General features: G+C 34.7%; 1 protein-coding gene across 4 annotated transcripts in view; it reads right to left on the bottom strand.

The window, feature by feature from the left end:
* The window catches only part of LOC109059824 (leucine-rich repeat and immunoglobulin-like domain-containing nogo receptor-interacting protein 1), a 74,799-nt gene extending 52,722 nt beyond the window's left edge, over positions 1-22,077 (bottom strand). The window contains exons 1-2 of one of the 4 annotated variants that reach the window (XM_042715078.1): positions 21,920-22,077; positions 21,566-21,770 (exon numbers count right to left, since the gene is read on the bottom strand). The gene's annotated coding sequence lies outside the window, so the exon portion shown is untranslated. Of the gene's footprint in view, positions 1-14,944; positions 15,071-21,565; positions 21,829-21,919 lie in introns of those variants that run through there. The other 3 variants (XM_042715080.1, XM_042715079.1, XM_042715077.1) reach the window with 3 other exon arrangements.
* Between the last annotated feature and the right edge of the window lie 297 nt (positions 22,078-22,374).

Below are 22,374 nucleotides of genomic sequence, written 5' to 3'. Positions count from 1 at the left end.
TCTGGATGTGTAGACGATACAACTTTCACTGCTGACCACAGATAAGAAGAACATTTGAGCTGACTGGGACGAAACTAAGATTCAAGGTCTGGACGGTTCAGACGCTAAAGCTGCAATTGATTATGAATGTGACTTGAATTGAAATTAAATTAAAATGGCTTAATTAACATATCTTCTGAACCCTAAAATATGCAAAGAACTGAGTTTGAATGCTTCAATTTCTCAACAACAAATGACTCAATATTTGTTTTTGACCTTAGAATACTCCAGCAATTGAGTTTGGATTCATTCTAAACACTACAGTTTCCCAATACGACTGACTCTACGTCAGTTCTGAAGCCTTTTCTTTAACGATTTAGACTGGATTCATTCTGAGCTCTTCAATTTCTCAAATGATGGACTCTACAACTGTTCTGAAACTTATACTCTTATAATTCAGCCTGGGTTCACTATGAACTCTTCAATTTATCAAACAATTAACTTCACATATTCTGAACCCTATACTCAAATGATCAAATCTAGATTCATTCTATACCCTACAATTTCTCAAAAGATTGAACTCTATACAATTTCTCAAACACCATATCTGTTCTGGACCTTAAAATACTGAAATCATTGAGTCTGGATTCATTCTAAACTCTACAATTTCACAAACGACTGACTCTACAGTTCTGAATCCTAGAATATGCAAACAATAAAGTTTCGATTCTGTCCTGATCTCCAGACTATGAAATCATCAGACAGTTGGCTCTAAATATGAACTCTAGAATTCTAAAATGATTGAGTATAGATTCATTTAGAAATCTAGAATCCTCAGACATTTGTCTCTACATTGATTCTGAATAATTTAAATTATTAATTAAATTCTTTTAATTGAAACATTCCAAGAATCTCTGGAATATTCCATAAAATCCTGGAAAGTTTCCAAAATTTCTGGAATGTTTCCGAAATTTGCTGGAAAACCTTTTTGCAGCCCTAGTTATGATCTAATCAGAACACTACAATTCTCAGTCATTTAACTTAAGATTCATTTTGATCTCTAGAGTTCACATACATATGCTACTTGTAGTGTCATAAAACCCACATTCAAACACACACACACACACACACACACACACACACACACACACACACACACACACACACACACACACACACACACACAAATGGCTTTTCTGAGCTTCAGATCGCTTGTGAACATAAATAAAACCCCTAAATTCATCCCATCTGAATGATTAATAAGGACAGCAAATATTTTGTCACAAATGCAGCGATTCTGAGAACTTATGAGTTGTGCTCAGCAGCAGATGGCACGAGCTGCTGAAGGTTTTTATCACGAATATAAAGAATAAAGATGCTTGTGGAAGGACTTTAACTCCGCTCACCAGCAGAACGCGCTGAAAGTGCAGTGAAGTGGCTTCCTACACTTTCTTTCAGATGAATGAGCAGTTAGAATGAAACGACTCATTTGCTAATCGAGAATGAGAGAGAAAAATGAGAGGAGAATGGAAGCCTCTAGAACCTCCTTCATCAAAGTCCAGTTTGCACCATGGGCCCATGGAAACGATGCTGCCATTAGTCAAGCTTATACAGACTTTCTGAAAAACTGAAAAAACCATACCTAAAATAAAACCACATTATACTGTAATGTCATGTTTAGATAAATGAAAGTTAAATGTGTTTATAAAAAATATGCATCACCTTTTATATACTTCATGATTGTCGTTTAATTGACGTAGCTCTTGAAAATGAAATGGTAGTTGAGGTCAGACCAACAGGATTCTCATAACTCATATGATCATGATATGATTTGAATCTGTGTTTGAACAGAATCTCTGGAGTGAATCCTCGCTGTTTGAATACCCTTTCAATGCCCTGGAAGTGAAGGGCCAGCGGCGCTGACAGCGGGCAAATAACGGCTCAGTCCAGTCATCACCCCCTGAGATAGGAGCTGCCATTCAGAGAGACTGACACACCAAAGACTGTGAGTTCAGCCATTCTAGTACCCTCAAACGTACAAAAGACTTCATTTATCATTCTTAACACTCCTAACAACCTCCAGACCGGTGGATCAGGTCGTTCCTGGAGGACGTTCCATTAAGAACCAGCTAATGAAAACTTAGTGTAACTTAATTCATTATATTTCTATAATCATTAAAACAATTATAGTTAATAATAATAATAATAATAATAAATGTTAATTTAAAATAAAATTAAATAATCAATTTTATATAATTGAATAATAAAATTTTTTTTACATATAAAACATAAATATTGACAATATTATTATTACTGATTTAATAATAATTATTATTTTTCTTATCATAAAATTAAATTTATATATTTACACATAAAATATAAATTACAATTATTATTAAAATTATCATAATTTAAAATGTAAAAATTTAAATACAATAATTAACATATATATAACAGAATATAATATTTGTTTAACATTTTTAATAATAATAAAAAAAAAAAGTTGGCATGTCTGTTATATATTTAATTGATTACCAGGCCTAAAAATCTAAATTGGAATGTGCACAATGCTTCTGTGTGTTTGTAATGGTGTATATAAGTGTTTTAAAAACTGTAATTCAGAACCGAGTTTGATTTGAGACTCTCGTTTTGTGCTTGATAGCTCTTAAAATGCTTTTTAAATACACTCCATGAACATGTACGAGCCACACATCGTGTTTTTCAAGCAAACAATGAAGGGCCGAAGAGCTAAGAGAACAGCTGGGAAATGTTCTTTTTTTCACCTGAATGTCCTTCAGAACACAGCAGCTCTCAACACTACCGCAGCAGGAAAGCGATTGCAGAGTCTGCGTCAAATCAGAACATCCATTCATCACAAGCCACGATGCTGAACACCCCGCTCTGCTCTTAACGTCCAGAGAGACAGAGAGAGAGCTGCAACCAGCAACTCCACAAACACACACAAGAGAAGCAAAAGAATATTTAGATCCTCTGCTGAGTAAATGTGCTTATTACAAACAAATTCATGTGTAAAAAGCATCATCAAAATATTGTTTCAAACCTGCAAGATGAAACACACAAAAAAGGAATATTTGAGGATATCCTGGTCACTCTATTTAATATACCACCAAATTGTTTCACGACCAATTTATACAACTTTTAGTATCACTGAGATATTACTATATTATATATTTGTTAAAGATGACTATTAAGTCATAATCCATGAAAAATCTTGAGATCTGCCTCAGCTCTTCATGAGAGAAGTAGTGATGTCTGATTTTTGAAAGAATCACTCTTCTTAATAAGATCTTTAAAAAAAAACAAATTGATTCGTTAAATGGCATAATTGATTAGTTCACAGATCAGTTCTTGCGTTCAACCTGATTCACTCATTGGTTGACTGATCAAAACTATTTGGTTCTTGAGTTCAACTCACTGATTTAATGATTCACTCACTGGTTGACTGAATCAAACGAATCCGTTCTTGAGTTCAACTCATTGACTCAATCAGTTCTTGCGTTCAACCCTGATCAAAACTATTTGGTTCTTGAGTTCAACTCACTGATTTAATGATTCACTCACTGGTTGACTGAATCAAACGAATCTGTTCTTGAGTTCAACTCATTGACTCTGTGATTCACTCACTGGTTGACTGAATCAAACGAATCTGTTCTTGAGTTCAACTCATTGACTCTGTGATTCACTCATTGGTTGAGTGATCAATGAACAACTTAAATTCTGGTCTGTTGTCACACAAAACTATCATTTAACTTCAGAAGACTTACAATAAATACATATGGACCACTTTTATGTTGCTTTTTATGGTCTTATTTTTTGGTTTCTCCAAGACACCGCTGTATAGATTCTCCAAAATTCTCCTTCCATTTGATGGAAAAACTAACAGCACACAGGTTTGTAACAACATGAGGATAAATAGTAAAGTTTATTTTAGCCTTCTGAGCATCAATAACACTGAACAAGATGTTACCTGAATTCCCCTGATGGAATATTATCTTCCTTAATTACAGCAAACAGAACCTGTTCGTCAACAGAGCAGCATTTTTTCCTTTAGCTACAACAGAAATTAGCAGCGGATTTCCTACAATAGAGCTCTATTTATGGACTAAACATCATTTTTGCCCTCAAAATCATTCGTTCCAGTTGACCCAGTGGAGGTCAAGTATGCATCAAGTGCGTTTGTGTAAAATAATCACATCCATCATTCATTTTCTGGCTTCTAAATGTGGTGGGTGGATCCAAATCAAGCCCCCGGGCCATGGAAAGCTCTCAGGACCAAACGCCACAGATCCTGGTCATTTCCATAAGCCTGATATCCAAAAATAGACTTCACGAGCAGTCAAGGTCAGTTATACTAATAGATCAGTGAATGATGGAGGAACACAGCTTTATAAAGACTTTCAGCGTACGTGTCCTGTACACCTGTTTTCTTTTTTGAAATGCGCAGGAGTTTTTGTTTATTCTGATCAGCAAATCCCAGTATATCAGACAGCGGAGTGTAATCTGCACGCACATCATGAAGTCAGCAGTCGTGTTTGACCTTCATACACACTCTGAGCATCAATTATCCAGGCTGCTATTGATTTTTCTGCTGCGCTGCTCTGCTCTCTAATGCTGTCAGGACTGTCTGAAGAAATCATCTGTGCCGGCTGCTCCACGCTCAGCAAACCGCCTCAGTTCTGCACTAAATTATCATAAAACCAACAGAATTAGACCTTATCATATTTAGATTGATAGATCATATTTAGCTAAAATCATTACAAACCCTATAGATTTCCACTGTATTAGATTTTAAATATAATCAATAAGCATAGTTAAAATTCATAGAAAATACAGAACTCAACAAAAATGCACTTAAATGAGGATAATTAAATTTGTTACAAAACCTATGGTTTTAAATAGAATTACACTTGAAATATATCAATTAAGTATAAATATAATTATAGTTCTCTGAATATACACAGAAATTAAAAAATGGACTTAACCATACTTAATTGAAATATTGAATGAAAATCATTATAAACCCAATAGATTTAAACAGGATTAGACTTTAAATATAAGCAATCAGTAAAATAAAATTTCTTCTAAAAAAATAGAACTCAACAAAATGGACATAATCATACTTAATTGTTCATATTTGAATACAATTATTTGAAAACTGAATTTCTTCAGAATTAGACTTTAAATATAATCAAGTACAATTTTAATTCTTTGGGAAAAAAAAGACATAATTGAACAAAAAAGGGGCTTAATCATCCTTAATTGATCATTTTTGTAATTCTTGGAAAATATAATTCAACAAAAAATGGATTTAACTATGCATTATTTATCATATTTAATGAAAATAACTGGAATGAGCAGAATTACAATTTATCAGAAATGGTCATATTTATATACAATTGTTGTAAGATTAAAAATAAGAACAATAAAAGAGTCCTAGAAAATATACCTATTTCATCAATTATATTTAATTGGGTCATAATTTATATCATTATCATTTCAATGATGAGGATCAGAAAGTTATTACAATCAAATGGAAAAAAATGCAGAAGATAAACATTCTATCCTCTGGAAAAACAGGCACTGACGAGTTGTGCACAATGAGACCCAGAATGTACAGTACGTTACAAAAATAAATGGGGTCAATTTTGATTTGTTGACGTTAACATATATTTTTCTGTCACCAACATACTTCTTTTATTCCATTATTGAGTTCTGAATGCGTTAAGGAGACAGAATGTTTACCCAGCAGGCAGCGAAGCCCATAAAAATCACTCTATATTCCTTAGAGCTCATTGTTTTGAAGGTAGACACGTTGTTGTGTTACACTGTGATATTTACGCTCCAGAGGTTTATATTTATCTCAATATTTCATGTTTCTCCCTGCATGGAAGCCACCATTTTAAACCAGCGCCTCATATACTGTATGACTCCACAGATGCATGTAGGCAAGAAATGTCTCCTGTCTAAAATGTCTTCTGTTTGTGGTGTAAACAGCTCGGCTGTCAGGTAAACATCTCAGATGCCGTATGGACGCCATGAAGACAGCTGAAAAACATTTTTCACCATCAGAAGAGCCAAATCTCTCGTCTCGTCTCATTTCATCTCAGGACAGTTTTCTGTTATTTTACTGGCCTCACTTAAAGTTAAAATATCAGTTACAAAGTGCTTTGATGATGTCAGATGGTAATACTATGCTACTTGGGTATATATATATATATGTTAAAATATCAGTTACAAAGTGCTTTGATATATAGTTACAAAGTGCTTTGATGATGTCAGACGGTAATACTATGCTACTTGGGCTATTGACCATTGTATTCCATTGTAACTTGTTTGAAGACATAATACTTGTAGTAAAAGTGACTTGTTTCTACCAAAAATACATTTTTTTTGTCAATGAGCATGTGTGTGTTTTTGTGTATACTTCCTGAAGCATTTTCATTAGTGCACCGTGAGATTTTACAGCCAATAGACTGCCCTCTGTCTCTCTGCTGTTGCCATGGAAACCAGGCAAGAACAGGAGGGGGGACATGGGAAATGAATTTATATCTCTCAGCTCTAGGATCACTAACTGATCCACTGCTCAGATTGGAATTAAACTCTCGCCGCACATAAAGGGGGCTGTGGATCAGAGAGAGAGAGGAGAAAAAAATGAGACAAAACAAGCACACGCATATTGTATATGTATAGAAAAAGCACTTGTTTTCATTCATATTCCACTGTGATCAAATCTGCCCATAGGCCAGACAAATCCCAACAGAGATGTCTTTAATATCTCAATTGTTTCTTCTAGACAGTGATGACATTAAATGGAGTGCAAATGGAGGTTGGAGTCTCCTGATTGTTCTCCTAGTGATCTTGAATGTCTCCTTCAGCTTTGCCAAGATACTAATGTCTGCAATTGAAAGTCAGAGATTTTAATATTTAAATATAAGCATTTCTCATTGAATTCTTCCAAGATAAAATTATATGTAAATTATTCAGAACTTTGCATGCTGACTGAAGGATACCACAAATCGTGTGGCTTTGTTGTGTGCTATAACTTTCCTATGCGATCAAACATACAATTTTGTCTGACAGACAATAAAACAAGAAAAATTGTATAGAATATTATAGAGATGTGGGAGTAAACTCTTTGGACTTGGTAACACTGTACAGCACCTTAACAACTGTATAGCAACATCCACTCAGGACACTTTATCAGTGGAACAGTTACACCCTGGCAACTAACCAGAACACCTTAGCAACCATATATACAGTATCAGCGCAATAACATGATAATGGAGTAGTAACACCCTAGCAACCGCTTTGAACACTTTAGCAACTGTATAGCAACATCCTTTGGACACCTAAGCAATTATATAGAGAATCAGTGCAATAACATGTGACTGAACTCTTCAGCAATGGAATAGTAACACCCTAGCAACCCCTTATAGCGACTTACTAACTGTATACCATAGCAGCACACTGACAACCACTCAGAATAATAACAGCCTAGAAACAACATTGAGCACCTAAGCAACTGTATAGCTCCACACTAACAACCACTTGGATTATCTTATCAATGGAACAGTAACACCCTGGCAACCACCACAGAACACCTAAGCAACCATATACATAGCAGAACACTAAAAACGACTCAGTACACTTTATCAATGGAACAGTAATACCCTGGCAACCACAAAGAACCCCTACCAACCATAAAGTATAGCCAAACTCTTAAAGCATCTCAGAAAGCTCAGGCAGCATCGCAGTAGCACACTATTGACCACTCAGAACGCCTTAGCAACTGTACAGCAGTGCACTAACAACCACTCAGAACACTTTAGCAACGGAACATCAACACCCTAGTAATCACTCAGAGTTTGATACTGTAGGGTCAGTAAAACGTTTAGCTGATCTTTATCTTCAGCTGCAGTAATATCATAGTTTTGTTCAGTGTATACATTTTTCAAACAAACTCTTGAACCCTCAAATATTTTTATTTTTTTGGGTGAACTCCGTTGAGAATTGAAAATTGAAAAAAGGTGCTACAAACCTGTATGAGTTGCTTTCTTCTGTTGAACACAAAAGAAGAAATTGTGAAGAATATGGGTAACAAACAGTTGCTGGTAGCCAATGACTTCCATTCATTTTATTCCATACTATGAAAGTCAATGGCTACCGTCAACTTTTTGGTTACCGACATTTTTCAAATTGTCTTTGGTGTTCAACAAAAGAAAGCAACTCATACAGGTTTGAAGTCAATGGCTACCGTCAACTTTTTGGTTACCGACATTTTTCAAATTGTCTTTGGTGACCCATACTCAATTTGTGCTCTGCATTTAACCCATCCGAAGTGTTCAACACAAAGAACAAGCAACTGTCATACAGGTTTGTAACAACTTAAGGGTGAGGGTAAATGATGAGAGAATGTTTCATATTTGCCGGCCCGAGACTCGAACTCACAAACTATCCCTCTTAAATAGGCCACATAACTAAAACTCCTGAGCCCTATATATCCCTTTAAATATACATAACTAAACTCCTGAGCCCTAATATATTCTGAGTGAGTTTCTTCTGAAGCTGCAGAGAACATCAGGGTCGTTTCTGAGTTAGTATATTATTTGGAACGTATATAATATTGAAAGGAGCTCTGCTTCATGATCCGAGGATGCACTTTACCAGATTCATCTGCTCTAATTTTATTGATACTCATGCGCTAGACACACAGGACGTAGAAAAATGTATAAACCCGGGCATGATTGCAGCGGATCAATGTAGAACAAGATCATTATCGCCGTATTCCACAACCTTGAGAGCCACAAGACCGTGGCTCACTAAAGCAATCCTCGTAAATTGTTAATGGTTCCTACCTCTATAATACACAAACAGCTGAATGACATCAGAAATGAAGGAAAGGAAATAGGATGTGGATGAGTTTGTGTGTACGTGTGTATCCTGTAGACTTTCCTGTGAGGTTGTGTCTCAAACAGGCCAATTAAACGTGGTGCCCACACTCTGAGCTTTGCTATTCAGATGGGTTCAGTATTAATCACCAAGCTAACAAATCTACTCCTACCCTTTCTGCTCCGACGCCCCCTCTTAAAGACACACTGCACCAACAACAACAACAGCAGCCCCACATCTCTGCTCATTTAATCCCACCAATCACAGCGCTAATGATAACAGTTGTTGACAATGCTTCTGGCACCTCAACTTCACCTTTATGTGTTATAATTAATAAAAGCCCAACATTACTGAGAGGGAAGAAAACCTTTTAAATCCTCACAGAGATGATATAAACTTGAACATTGTTATCAAATATGAAGTCACTATTTGCTAATTCTCTAAAGTATAGTGTTAATCTCATCAAAAGCACTCATTAATAGAGCATTTTTTGATTTTTCAATGATTTAATATACGAGAATATTGTTTTATGATGTTGTTGATTTTTTTTTTTTATACCATTGATGAAAATATGTTGAGACAAGAAAATACACCTCACGATATTTACAAAGCTTTTAAACATATTAAATGAATACCATTGATGAAAATATGTTGAGACAAGAAAATTTGATTTTTCAATATTTTGATAATTTTGAAGACAATATCAGACTAAAAAAATATGGCCTAATTTAAAAAAGGGAAATATAAAAGCTTGCTTTTAATAAGCAGTAAAAATACTACACCTGTGATGAAAATATGTTGATGAATTCAAGCAAAATCTTAAACCCTTACCACATTTTAATTTCAATAACCTAAAAACTGAAAGCTTTTAAAACTCTTTACTATAACATCCTTAAGATAAAAAAAATATACATCCTTAAGACTAAAAATAACTTAACTTGTATTGACTTTAAAGAATGTAATCAATGCAGTCAATAAAGTTTAATATTTTTTATATTTAATTATGAATATTATAAATGACTCAATCCAGCCTTATAAATTTGATGTTTTGTTGTATATCTTAATGTATTGCTTTAAATGTCTTTTATTTGTTACTTTGAATAAAATTAATATAATTTTATTTTTGACTAAATTTTTATAAATTTGATGCCAAGTCTATAATACAACTGTAAACTTGTGCCTATATAAATCCTTCATCCTAAACCCTGAATACCAAATCTAAATCTCAAATCTGTAATATTTAACTGTATTCCCTAAACTCCAACCAAAACAACCTAAACCCTTAAAACTAAATTAACATCTAACCAAAAGCTAAGTCATAAACCAAACCCTTTTAACTCTAAACTCTCAAATCCAAAGCCTAAACTCTTTAACTCTAAGACCTAAACACATTTACATCTTAAAATTGTAACTTTTTAAAACATTTTAATGTTTTAACTGTAAAACTCAATCCTAAAACTTTAACTCCAAAGTCTACAATCTAAACAGTAAAGACTACATGTAACCCTAAAACCAGTCCTAAAACTGTGGTATTGTTGGGTCTTCTAAGAGAGATTGTCGGTCATTTATAAGTCACTTTCAATAAAAGCAACTACAAAATGACTAAATCTAAACAATAAACCCTTAATATCTTACTTTAAAGGGGACATCGGATGCCCATTTTCCACAAGTTGGTTTGATTCTTTAGGGTCTTCATGAAATGTCTGCAACATACTTTGGTTAAAATTCCTCAATGGTCGTGAAAAACATCACCTTTTTACCCTGTCAAAAACAGCTCTGTTAACAGCTAACCCATTCTGGTGCATGTCTCTTTAAATGATAATGAGCCCTGCCCTCTCTTCTGTTTGTTGTGTATTCGGTGGCGTGTTACCATCAAAAACAAAACTCGACTGTGTCCTCAGTGGCTCTGATGTTCATTTTACACCCAACTATTAAACAGCTGCATTGCTTACGAGACATTGTTATCGCTATAGCTGCTCGAGTGCAGTGACTGAGGGAGGAAATATGCTAATACGGGTCATCCGTTAGCAGTTGTGGGCAGAGCTTGAGCAGTATGACGTCATACTGCTCAGAAAATCAAAAACAGCTTGATAACTGAGAGTGTTTAGGTTTTTTGGGGATTAAAAAGGAATGAATGGATTTTTATCACTGTAAGGTGGTTGTGTCCACACACTGCTAAGATATATGCAAACCATGTAAAAATTAATTTTGCATCAATGTGCCCTTTAAATCCTAAACTCCTTCAGTAACAACCTAAACCCTTAAAACTACATTCATATACTAATTCTAACCCTCAACTAAGTCATAAACCAAACCCTTAATCTTTAAGTCTAAACCATAAAATCCAAATCTGAAATATGGAGAAAACCCCTTTAGACTAAATCCAAATCATGAACTTTTTAATTAAGTCCCAAACACATTTAAATCCAAAATCTTGAACATAAAAGCTTAAACATAAGCTAATTTAATGCCTAAACAACAAAGCCTAAAAAAAACAAAAAAAACCAACACTTTTAGACTAAAACCAAATCCTAAACTCTAACTACATCCAAAAAACATTTAAACCCTAAAACTTGAACATAAACCAACACAAACTAATTTAACATCTTAACTCTTAACCTTGTTCCTAATCCTTTAATCCCAAAGTCTACAATCTAAACAGTAATGACTAAATCTAACTCTTTTCGTCCATCATAGTTTCTACCAAATGACTAAATGTAAATCCTAAACAATAAAGTCTACAATCGAAACCTTGAAGACTAAATCAAATCCTAAACCCTTAGCCTACGACATAAACATAAAACGTTAACCTTAAATCCACAGTGTCGTTCTTATAGTCCAATAGATCAGAGTCGCTACAGACAGGCAAAAAGCCGATGACACTGAGACCTCTGTCAGACGTGGACGTGATCCCTCAGAATGAAACATAGACTCATTACAAGCCGTCGGCAGGGTCTGAAGAAAGACATTCACAGGCCATCATCTGAATGTTTCACTGGCATCTCGCTCCCCCTTCAGTTCCATTGCATCATTTGAACTGTCATGACACTCAGCGATCCCTCTGGACCACGTACGACGGCACATCACACACAAATACACACCCGCTGGAACCCCCTGAGTGGAGGGCCGGCGTGCTGCGGGGACTGTCTAGATTAATATTTGATGGCCTGGTGTGTCCCCTGGCAGCTTTCTGACTTTAATTAAGAGCCAGTATGGTCACTAATCTCTGTTTACGCAACACAGAGTCAACCTGAAGAGTGCTGTCAACATCCCAGCAGACCTTCAGAGCCAAACACACACGCCCAGATGAGACCAGAAGAGCAGAGCAATGGTGACCGACGGACAGAGATGAGAAAAGACAGATGCAGATAAAGGGAAATTGAAGTTTTTGAGTTTTTATGAGCTGTTGCTCCTTTCCAGTGGGAGGTTTTCAGATATGGAAGAAAACAGAGGAAATTAAATCTCTGCGGGATATTATGAGAGATGTATGTGATCTATGACTGGTGACTTATCATATCGACCAATCACTAATTCTGCCTTAAAAATAAATGAATATTAATTACCGTTGGAGCTGCATTCTTTAAAAGGCAACATGATATGATTACCATCTAATAATTTCAGATGTAAAATTAATTTCAGATCTGGAGAAAGTAATTACATTGTGATTAATGTGAAAAGCATTATTTTTCTTTAGAATAATGTACTGATCTATCATACACATAAGACTAGGCATATTTATTAAGATTTTTATTCTATGCTGCTTTTAATAAAAATAAAAATAAAAATATTCCACTCATATTATACACAGTTGCAGTTTGTTGTTGGAGAACAACAACAACAACAACAACAACAAAAAAAAAAAAAAACGCATTTCTTTTTTTTTAATGTAAGTAACTCAATATTAACTTGTTGATTATTAAAATATATATAAATACTGGCATTCAGAATAACAGCTCTGTGTGACTTTGAATAAAATTAAAGAGATGTAACTGCAAACTATATTTTAAACTAAATTCACAAAAATCCAAAACACATTCGTAAAGATTAAAATACTTGTGCCTGGTTAAAATTTTTTACTCTAATTGCCCATGAATCAAACAAGTCTTGACATGTTTTAAGAATAACATTCAATGTATGATTTTGTTATCCAAAATAAATGTAGGTAATGTTAAGATCAAAAGATTTATCAAAGAGTGTGACATGCTCACCAAAGTACAAATTTGCAAGGTCCTGCAGTGTGACTGTTGCTATGACAACCATCTAATGGAAAACCAAAGAAAACCACAGAAATTAAAAACAGTAAAAATAAATAAATAAAACAAACAAACAAAAAACTGCATAATGTGTACAGTTCAGAAAAATCTAAGTTGTTCTGTTCACCAGGCTTAAGGTTTTCCTCTGTCATCCCGTTGGGCTTCAGATATCCCATAATGTGCTACAGCTGTTTGGTGGAGCAACCTGTAATGACACGAGGTGGTCGCTTGTTTCTGGTGTTAATGATGCGCATTCTGCTGTTTACATGGTTCTGGCCCATTACCTCAAGAGATTCCTCAGATCGGCTTTATTATTGTGCAGAAAAGCAACAATGACCTTTGGGTTTTTCTTCCAGAGAAGCCACCGACAAAAGTTCATGTGACCAAATAAACAGGGAAACCTCAGTGTAATTATTACAATCATCTTCAGTCAGACTCATAATGAAGTGTGACTAATTAGCTCCCAGACAGTGTTTGAACCGCCGTCTGTATTTGACACACTGACTCTGTCGAAAATCATGACTGTTACGCTGCTGCTCTTCATCTGCGTTATAATATCACTGAGGGATAAAGGGATAAAACTGTATAAAGTTAACGGGGAGGTTTCCTACACTTTTAAAATAATTTTTTAATGAAGTACACAGATTACACTAGGTTTCCTCAACCAAAATAAATCACAATTTATTTTTACGTGACCATTTTCCACCTTCTCTATGACTCTCACAGTTAAAGCTACTGTACCTTTAAGACATGCAAATGACCTCTATTGACTGCAACCTCCATATATGTACTGTTGTTTCACATTTAATTTCACATTTAATTAACGGGTTACTTGCTGTTTGTGAAATTTACTAGCAGTTTCTGAGTGAAAATAGTTTCAAAGCATATCATACAACTCTTTTTCAGTGTTAATGACCTCATGGTTGTGACTTCAAATGAGCTTTCAGTGAGGGCGGAGCTTTCCACAAACAACGCTGCCAAAAGTAGAAACAAATTAATTGGAAAAAGTAGTGCTGCTCATTATTTGTCGCTGGTTAGGACACGTCGGTAAAAAAGATTTTTGAAGTTGTAAGATTATTGATGTACATTTAACAAGAAAATGCTATTTCACTACTTCAGATTTTCACGTTTAATCCAACGTGTTACTTGTCACTTTTTGTAATAACATATGAAATTTACTATCAATTTCTGAGCCAAAATTGTTTCTACACCAATTTTTTTTTTTTCAGTGTAGTAGACTGAACGATTTTATTTGAAATAAGCAAGAACAGCTTTATTTCTATTTAGTTTGAAAGAGTATTATGCCATTTAAAAATTACAAAAACTTATTTCCAAAAGCAAAAATGGCCCAAAGACACCAGAATGGTCATGTAAGTACATCTAATGTTCAAATTCTTTGAAATCAAACGTGTGATTATTTGACGCTCATGTCGTTTGGATATTTAAGCAGATTTTGCTTTGGGAATGTGTAATGTGTGAGGTCATACTGAGGTTGTTATGGATTATATCACCTGCGGTTTATGGGGCTTTTTGCCCTTTTAGGTCACTATTAATATTCAAAAGGGCTTTTTTTATATTAATTTATGAAATGACTGTCGTGAACAGATGTCAGGGATTTTAACCTGCGACGAGTTACTCTATTTAATTAACACTGAGTTGGAAAATTGCTCTTGAACCGTGAGCTCAGCGGTGATTAATGGAGGGTGATTTTTTCCAGATGGAGGGTTTAGTTGAGACATAGATCAGTCCGAGAGGCAGTTTCAAACGCAACCCTGAATCAGTCGTACTCAGCAGATACTCACGTTGTAATGTTAGCACGGTAGAGCGCAGTTTGACGTGAGTTAACAGAGCGTTACAGGAGGATGCTTAAACTCATTGCTCCTGGACGCCTTCCGGTGCTCCTCCACACCAAATCAATGCACACAAACCTGGGCGAAATACAAAACGGAAAACGGTTTATAAATTAAAAATTCTCAGTTGGAAATATGTTTTCAAGATACATATAAAATATATTTGGCATTGACATTTCCCTAATTATATATATTGTTTGAAAAGTTTGACTCATTGCATTGCATTCTGCAACTTCTTACAAATACTATCTAGAAAGCTAGATACTTATGTATACTCCATATATTTTACACAATATTTACTCAAAAACACAGAGAAAAAAATATATTTTGAATTATTATTTTTTTTAATTAAGGTTTTTATATTTTACGTTTTAATTAGATTATTAAAGTTTTAGAAATGTTTTGTGTTTTTTGTCATTCCATATATATATATGTGTGTCTATGCAGTAATTCATTTTTATTTCAGTTTTAGGTATTTTAATTAAGTTAAACTAATAGAAAATGCTTACTTTTTTCCTATTTTATTTAACATTTTTAATGGTTTTATTTTTAATATAAATAATTAAATAAGAAAAAATAAAAAATATAATAAAAAATATATAAAATAAATTAAATAATAATAAAAAAACTTCTCAGGGTAAAAAAAAAGATAATTATGCAATAAAGTACAAACAGAAAAAAACAAAAAAGAAAGGGAAAAAAAGAAAGTCACATTGTGAGATATAAAAAAAATGGTCTAAATTAATGTCTTAATGAAAAATGTAGACATTTATATTTAACTGTATATGTGATATACAATTATTATAATTATTATTTTTTTTTTACTTTTGGAAATCGGCTTCTATAGATTTGACATTTTGTTCCATAACTGAGGATGGGTTGATGGAAGAATTTTCAGTTTAGTGCAAAAGATCTGTTAAAGTTATGACTTGACAGGACTGATCAAACGAATGGGTCATTTCAGCCACAGCATTTTCAACAAAATCTTCTTCACCTGCACTAATCGTGCATCTTAATATTCAAAGACTGAATCTAAAATCCACCTGACTCCAAAATCGGAGCAGACAATTACACTTCTAGAGGCCAGTAATCTCAAAATGTACAAAAATGAATCAGCACGACTAACATTATTGCCGCCAAAGCTCATGCAACTCAATCAAAATGAGGTATTTCATAAAACAGGTTAACAGCCAGAGTCTGCAATGTCTAAAAATCCCATCTCTACAGGTGGCTCACTAGGATTTGGAAGAGCATCTGTCTTTGCTCAGGCTGTTAATGAGCTGAATTCAATCACCTCTTTCTGATTGCAGGGGGCTGGAGGTGAGACAGGAAGACGTGCGACAGCATTTCTTATTCGTACGAGAAACTCCACAACCATTTCATTACCAAAGCACTTCAAAAGCAATCAGCTCTGACGGCAGAGATTTCAAAGGTGCGCTCACCCAAGGATACGCTGGCTTCTAGAGAGCTTCATGCAAAACGCCATCAAAACACCAGGCGAAAAACAAAAATACCTGAAAAACAACGGAATAGCTGAAGATGAGGTCTCATTGAATGGGGCATTAAAAGAAACATGATTTTATTTTTATAATACAATCAGTTTTTTGAGTAAAACAAGATATTCTTTAGAAATGTAGGTTGGGGCTTGATTTTATCCAATGGGAATTGATTGGATGGTGAAAATCTGCAAGGAATAAGGCTGAATTTGCTGCTGTGAGCCAAACAGTAACATGAATTCAGGTGGCAAAGCAATTTATTACATTTTAATAAAAGATTACGACGTGTATTCAAAAATTAAATAGGGTCAATTTAGATTTCATGTTGATTTTAACTATTCCCATTGCTTTGATAATCAGTCCCTCATTTATTTGTTTACTCATTTGTTTCTTTTAGTCATTAAATGAGTGATTATGTTGAATTTGTCCATCTCTTTCTCTCTCTCTCATTAGACCGAAATCCCATATTAATTCAGACAGAGAAAATGGAGTGGGGAAATATTTTTTTTTAATCACCAGGGTAATTAAAATAATACAGTTCAAAAAGTAAGAGAGAGAGAAGAAGAGATGACAAGATTGCGTTCATAGATTGTCTTGCTTATATAATTTTCATGAGTGCATTAGTATAAATATTGAGCATTAGTATTGAAATGTAATTGTGTCAATCATTAAGGTAGTTTATGTGGGTGTTTGCGTCATAATGCTAAACATCTAAAAATATTTTCCCTAATAAGCACTTCATGAATATGTTTGACTTGTATTTCAGTAAAAAAATAAAATTATATGTATATATATATACACACACACACACACACACACACACACACACACACACACACACACACACAAAACACACACACACACAATTTCAATATGTAAATGATATATAATTAAATAATATATAACAAATATATTATGCATAATATTAATTTAATTTGTAAAAAAATATCCATTTAATTAATAATTTAATTAATAATACAATACATTTTAATGTTTAATTCATATATTATTATTGATATTTTATATATTAATATTTAATTGCATTAATATATGAAGAAACATTTTTAAAAGCATCAATCTAGCAAAACATAGTGATGTTTAATCTTAAAACAAGAAAAACAAAAACAAAACAAAACTATAGATATATTGGCTACAGTTGAGTCTTAAAGGAACAGTTCACCCAAAATGAATTATTTTATAGTGAACAAGTCGTAAAGATCTCTTTTATGATAAGTTTATGGTACTTCTGCATCCTTTTTGAAGCTCAAATGTGGCAGTCTACATTTACTGCACAAAAAAATAAATGTATCAAAATTTCATAGGTGTTCCACAGTTAACAAATAAAATAAAACAATAATTTATATTTCAACTTTTCCTTTAATATTTTATGCAATTTTGCTTCTTATATAAATGTTTCTTATTTTATGGATATTTTACTAAAAAAACAAGCTGAAGGTACTGATTGAGAAAATGCTTTTATAGTGCATCATTTAATGACTCAGGAGAAGAATCCTTCCTGAACTCCATAAACCACTTTTCGACTACACACAATGTCCTCTGTCTCCTTTAAAAGCTTTTATTGTGACTGCTGTCATTGTCCTCTCCAGCATGAATAACAGCAGTCCTCTGTTCGCACGCCTCTGGATCAGAGAATCGGCCATTCATACACACCGTTCTCACCCCAATTTAGCTGCAAATTAAATGTCAGAGTCTGGCACGGAATTCTGATCAGGAAACGCTCAGATGAGAGCAATTTGTCTTTGATAAAAGGCGGCGAACAGACTTTTCCTTATTCATTAAACGCGTTAAAAGAACAGATGTACGAGAGATGGATTCTATCTGTCAGGGGTTTGACGGTTATCAACCCAAAGCTACACCATCCAGAACAATCAGATCTGCTGTGAGGAGAGCACAGAACATTGAACATGACACAGATGGATCTGGGAATATAAGGTCATGCTCTCTCCGCGTCGCTCTGTCTGTCTCTTTCGCTCTTTCGTACATGATAATCCATCCTGATCTTCATGTTGGCTTGGAGGCAAAGCTGAGAGCGATGGCCTAAAGCTTGATGTGCGTCAAACATCACAGGCACATCTCAGTTCCTGTACTGTACGTACTGCAACCCACATATTCTCCTTTATAGAAATATGATGGATTCCTAACAGGCTTCTGAACCAAAGCCACAGGTGGAAGGTCACATGTAAGCTATTGTTGGCAGGGAAGTACCTTAACCATCTTCAACGAGTTCCTGGAAAAATCCACTTCATGTTCCCCTGGGAAGCCGCTTTTCTTTGCCAAAAGAAAGATTAGTCCTCCTCTATGAAGCTGCCAGAGGCTGCAAGGCATGCTTTCTGTGGAGTGCTGATGTCCACCTGGAGCTTCTTCAGTTCATCAAGAGCAAGGCCTTCTGTATGAACAGATCCTCTGGGTAAATGAAAACCTCAACCATCTTTGCTGCATGTGCGTAAAACAGACAATGAAAACATATGAGAGCAGGACTATGAATTTTTATGGCTTCGAAATTCTCCTACACAATACTCATTTATTTTGCCACTTTTTTTGGTAGAAAAGTAAAGAAATGGGATCAGGGAACAGCACAAGATCAATTCAAACTCCTGCTGGCCATATGTGTGCCAAGGCCCAGTGTGTTGGATCTGAATATTGAACAATAACTGAGAGAGATGTACTATATGGTGGCAATGGTCCTGCACGCGGTTCCAACAGAAAAGCTTTTAACCAAAGAAACAGGCATAGACAGAAAAGAGGAATTATGCAAATCAGCAAATTAAGAGGAATTATGCAAATCATGCAACAATTCCCAAACTAGTGGAAATTTTCGCTCCACTGTAATCCAAGTACCTGATACGGCATTTTAAAATTCTGAAAGTGAGCTCGATTGCACATACCATGCCATGACAAGAATGACAATGATTGAAAAAATGTAAATAAAGTAATTTAATTAAAATTAGTAAATTTAAAAAAAGTAAATAAAATAAGAAGTAGTAAAATAAAAAATGAGAACCCCCCCCCCCCCCCCCTGAAAAAGTACTTTATAAAAAGTAAAAAAATACAAATTATATACAAATATATCAATTATGTTACAGTTTGAAATATATTTAAAAAAGTAAATTAAAATTAAACAAAATAAGTAGTCAGATTACTAACATAAAAAACTAGTAGTCCAATTACTATTAGTCAAATTAAACATAAAAAACTGGTAAATTACTTTTAAGAAGAGTTTTAAAAATAAAAATAAAAATAAAACATTACATATTAAACGAGTAAATAATTAAAATGAAAAAATTATTATGTTAGTTTGTAATATATTAAAAAATAAAGATTCAAATTACACAAAATAAGTAAACAGATTACAAACATAAAAACAAAACTGTTAATTTATAAAAAAGAAATAAATGATTAAATAAAAAAACTAAATAAGCAGTCAAATTACAAACAAATTACAAATTAAAAACAAAAAAGTTAATTAAAAAGTAAAAATATCTATATATTTAATTAAATAATAATAAATAATAATTAAACAAAATAAGCAGCCAAATTACACACAAAAAAGAAGAAAGAAAAATAATAAACATTATATCTTAAAGTATTAAAAATATAACATTAAGTGTTCCTGTGGCTCAGTGGTAGAGTATTGCGTAAGCAGCGCAAAAGGTTGTGGGTTTGATTCCCAGGGAACATGTTAGGTAAAAAAATGTTAGCCTGAATGCACTGTAAGTCGCTTTGGATAAAAGCGTCTGCTAAGTGTGTGAATGTATAACATTGAAAATTATATTAAAAAATAGTAATTAGTGCACATAAAGCCTGGTTACTGCATTGTGGGTGATTAGTGAACGAAATAATACTGTGAATTTGCCACTCAGACTCATGCTAGGTTGCTCCGTATAGAACATTATGTGGTAAATAAAAACAAAAATAGCCAAATGAATCAATGAACAGATGCCTTAGTGCATAATGAGTCTTTGCAGCACCATTAGCACCAACTAACTTCCCCCAAAGTCATCAAACTCCCAGCACCAAAAACTCTGCTGAGCTCACAACAAAAGCAGGAAACGAGATGCCAGAGTATCAGCATATGTCACAATCTGTCTCAGAGAAGTGAGACCTGTCTTACCTTCAGACCAATCACTAATACAGTCCCAAAGAACGCTGGGAATACAGACGTATCAAGATTTCACTCTGACCGTGAGGTAATATTTCATAAATGAATTAACTTCCCAGCGGCAGACGTGATTAGACAAAGCATCTAAGAGGACAGGAAACGCTTCTGTTTCTGATCACATGACATCAGACACAGTAATCGGTCATTGTTCAACTGAAAGAAGATATTTTCCTTGACATGCAGTAAGTACCTGTATATCCTTATCTGAAATATGATATGTTATGAAAACATCATGTTTTGGGCTTCAACGATGAATACTGATAACTTAAGACTATTAATCAAGGAATAAACAGAGCTCATTAATGTCCGTACCTCCACGCAGGCCAGCTAAAATACCCAAGAAGCGTTTCTGTCATGCGTGAATGTTTCTTTAATTGCCTCTGGACCATTTTTAGCTTCATATCTGGAGGGAAGAGAAGTGGAAACTGCTATTCCGCCCATGACGCCTAATCACATTTCTCTCTTATTAGTTTCCAAGCGCAAAGAGAGAAATTAAGGCTGAAGTGGCTGAATCTAATAAATATTGATGTTCGTTACAGTCTCTCAGAGCCTTCTCTACCTGTCTCTCTCTCTCCATCGTTCGTTTCTCTGGATGTGTCAGCTGTACCCACAATGCCCCTCCCTTCCCACTCTTTAAATGATCCGCCTGTCCTGTGGAAACAGAAGAGGCAGAGAAACTGGCTGGTATCCGAACATACCAGCATTTCTCTGGAGCTGTGCAGACTAAATATAGGCATTGCATGCTTTGATGTCTGAAATATTAATGAATCTCTCATGCAAACACACTCCAAAAATTCAAAGCTGCTTCATTTGATGCCAAACCAGTGTGCACCTGCCCAAAAGCACAAACTGAGAGAAGCTTTACTTGAAAAAAAGAGTGATAAAAACACCTCTCACCGGATGTTTAACGACAGTCGGATGCGGCCGTCCTAATGTGTGTCCGTATCCACAGAGGCGGAATTATATCCAGAATGCTGATGCGCTCCGGACTCACAAAACACAAGCTTGATGAAGAGCTTGCAGACGCATCCGTGATCCACCTGCTTCCAACACGCATGAACACACAAGCATGCTCCGACACACACTCGAGCAGAGGGCGTACCTACAGTCAGCCAACGGAGAGGTAGAGTGAGAGATGGAGAGAGAGAGAGGGGAGAGCATTAGGACGGCACAAGGTGGAGAGAGGAAGTGGAGTGTGGGTAACCGAGAGAGAGAGAAAGAGAGAGAGAGAGGCAAAGATGCACCAATCACATTTGTTCTCTTCATTGCCATCACAGGAGCTGCTTTCTGATGGAACAAACTGTGCCATGGGGAAAGAAAATTACATATGAGATCTCTGGAATATCTCAATGGTTTCTTCTATAGGGTGAAAGAGACTGATTGGGGGAATCCTCATTTTCTTCATCAGTATTTTTCCCATTGAAAACATCCTGAAAACAAGATGAATGCTTTTGTTAGATTTATGCTTGTGTTTGAAGGCTGGCTTTTTCAGTTTCAAATCTACAGAGCAACTAGAGGTGCAGGATAATTTCATGCAGGAAAACCTCATTTAGTTAGGCTGTGTTTTCCTTTAGAGAATCAAAACAGTGGGATTCTATACCAAAATCAGTTATGGAAAAAAATACATCCTATTATTCAAGTAAAATTTTAGCAAGTGGCTTCTTCGTAATCAACCATGTTGACACTGATGTTCCTTTTTTTCACCA

This window comes from Cyprinus carpio, chromosome A25 (assembly GCF_018340385.1).
Source record: "Cyprinus carpio isolate SPL01 chromosome A25, ASM1834038v1, whole genome shotgun sequence".
NCBI classification, from domain to species: domain Eukaryota; kingdom Metazoa; phylum Chordata; class Actinopteri; order Cypriniformes; family Cyprinidae; genus Cyprinus; species Cyprinus carpio.
The sequence above is the reverse complement of the archived record's forward strand: the minus strand, read 5'-3'. Positions and strand labels throughout refer to the sequence as shown.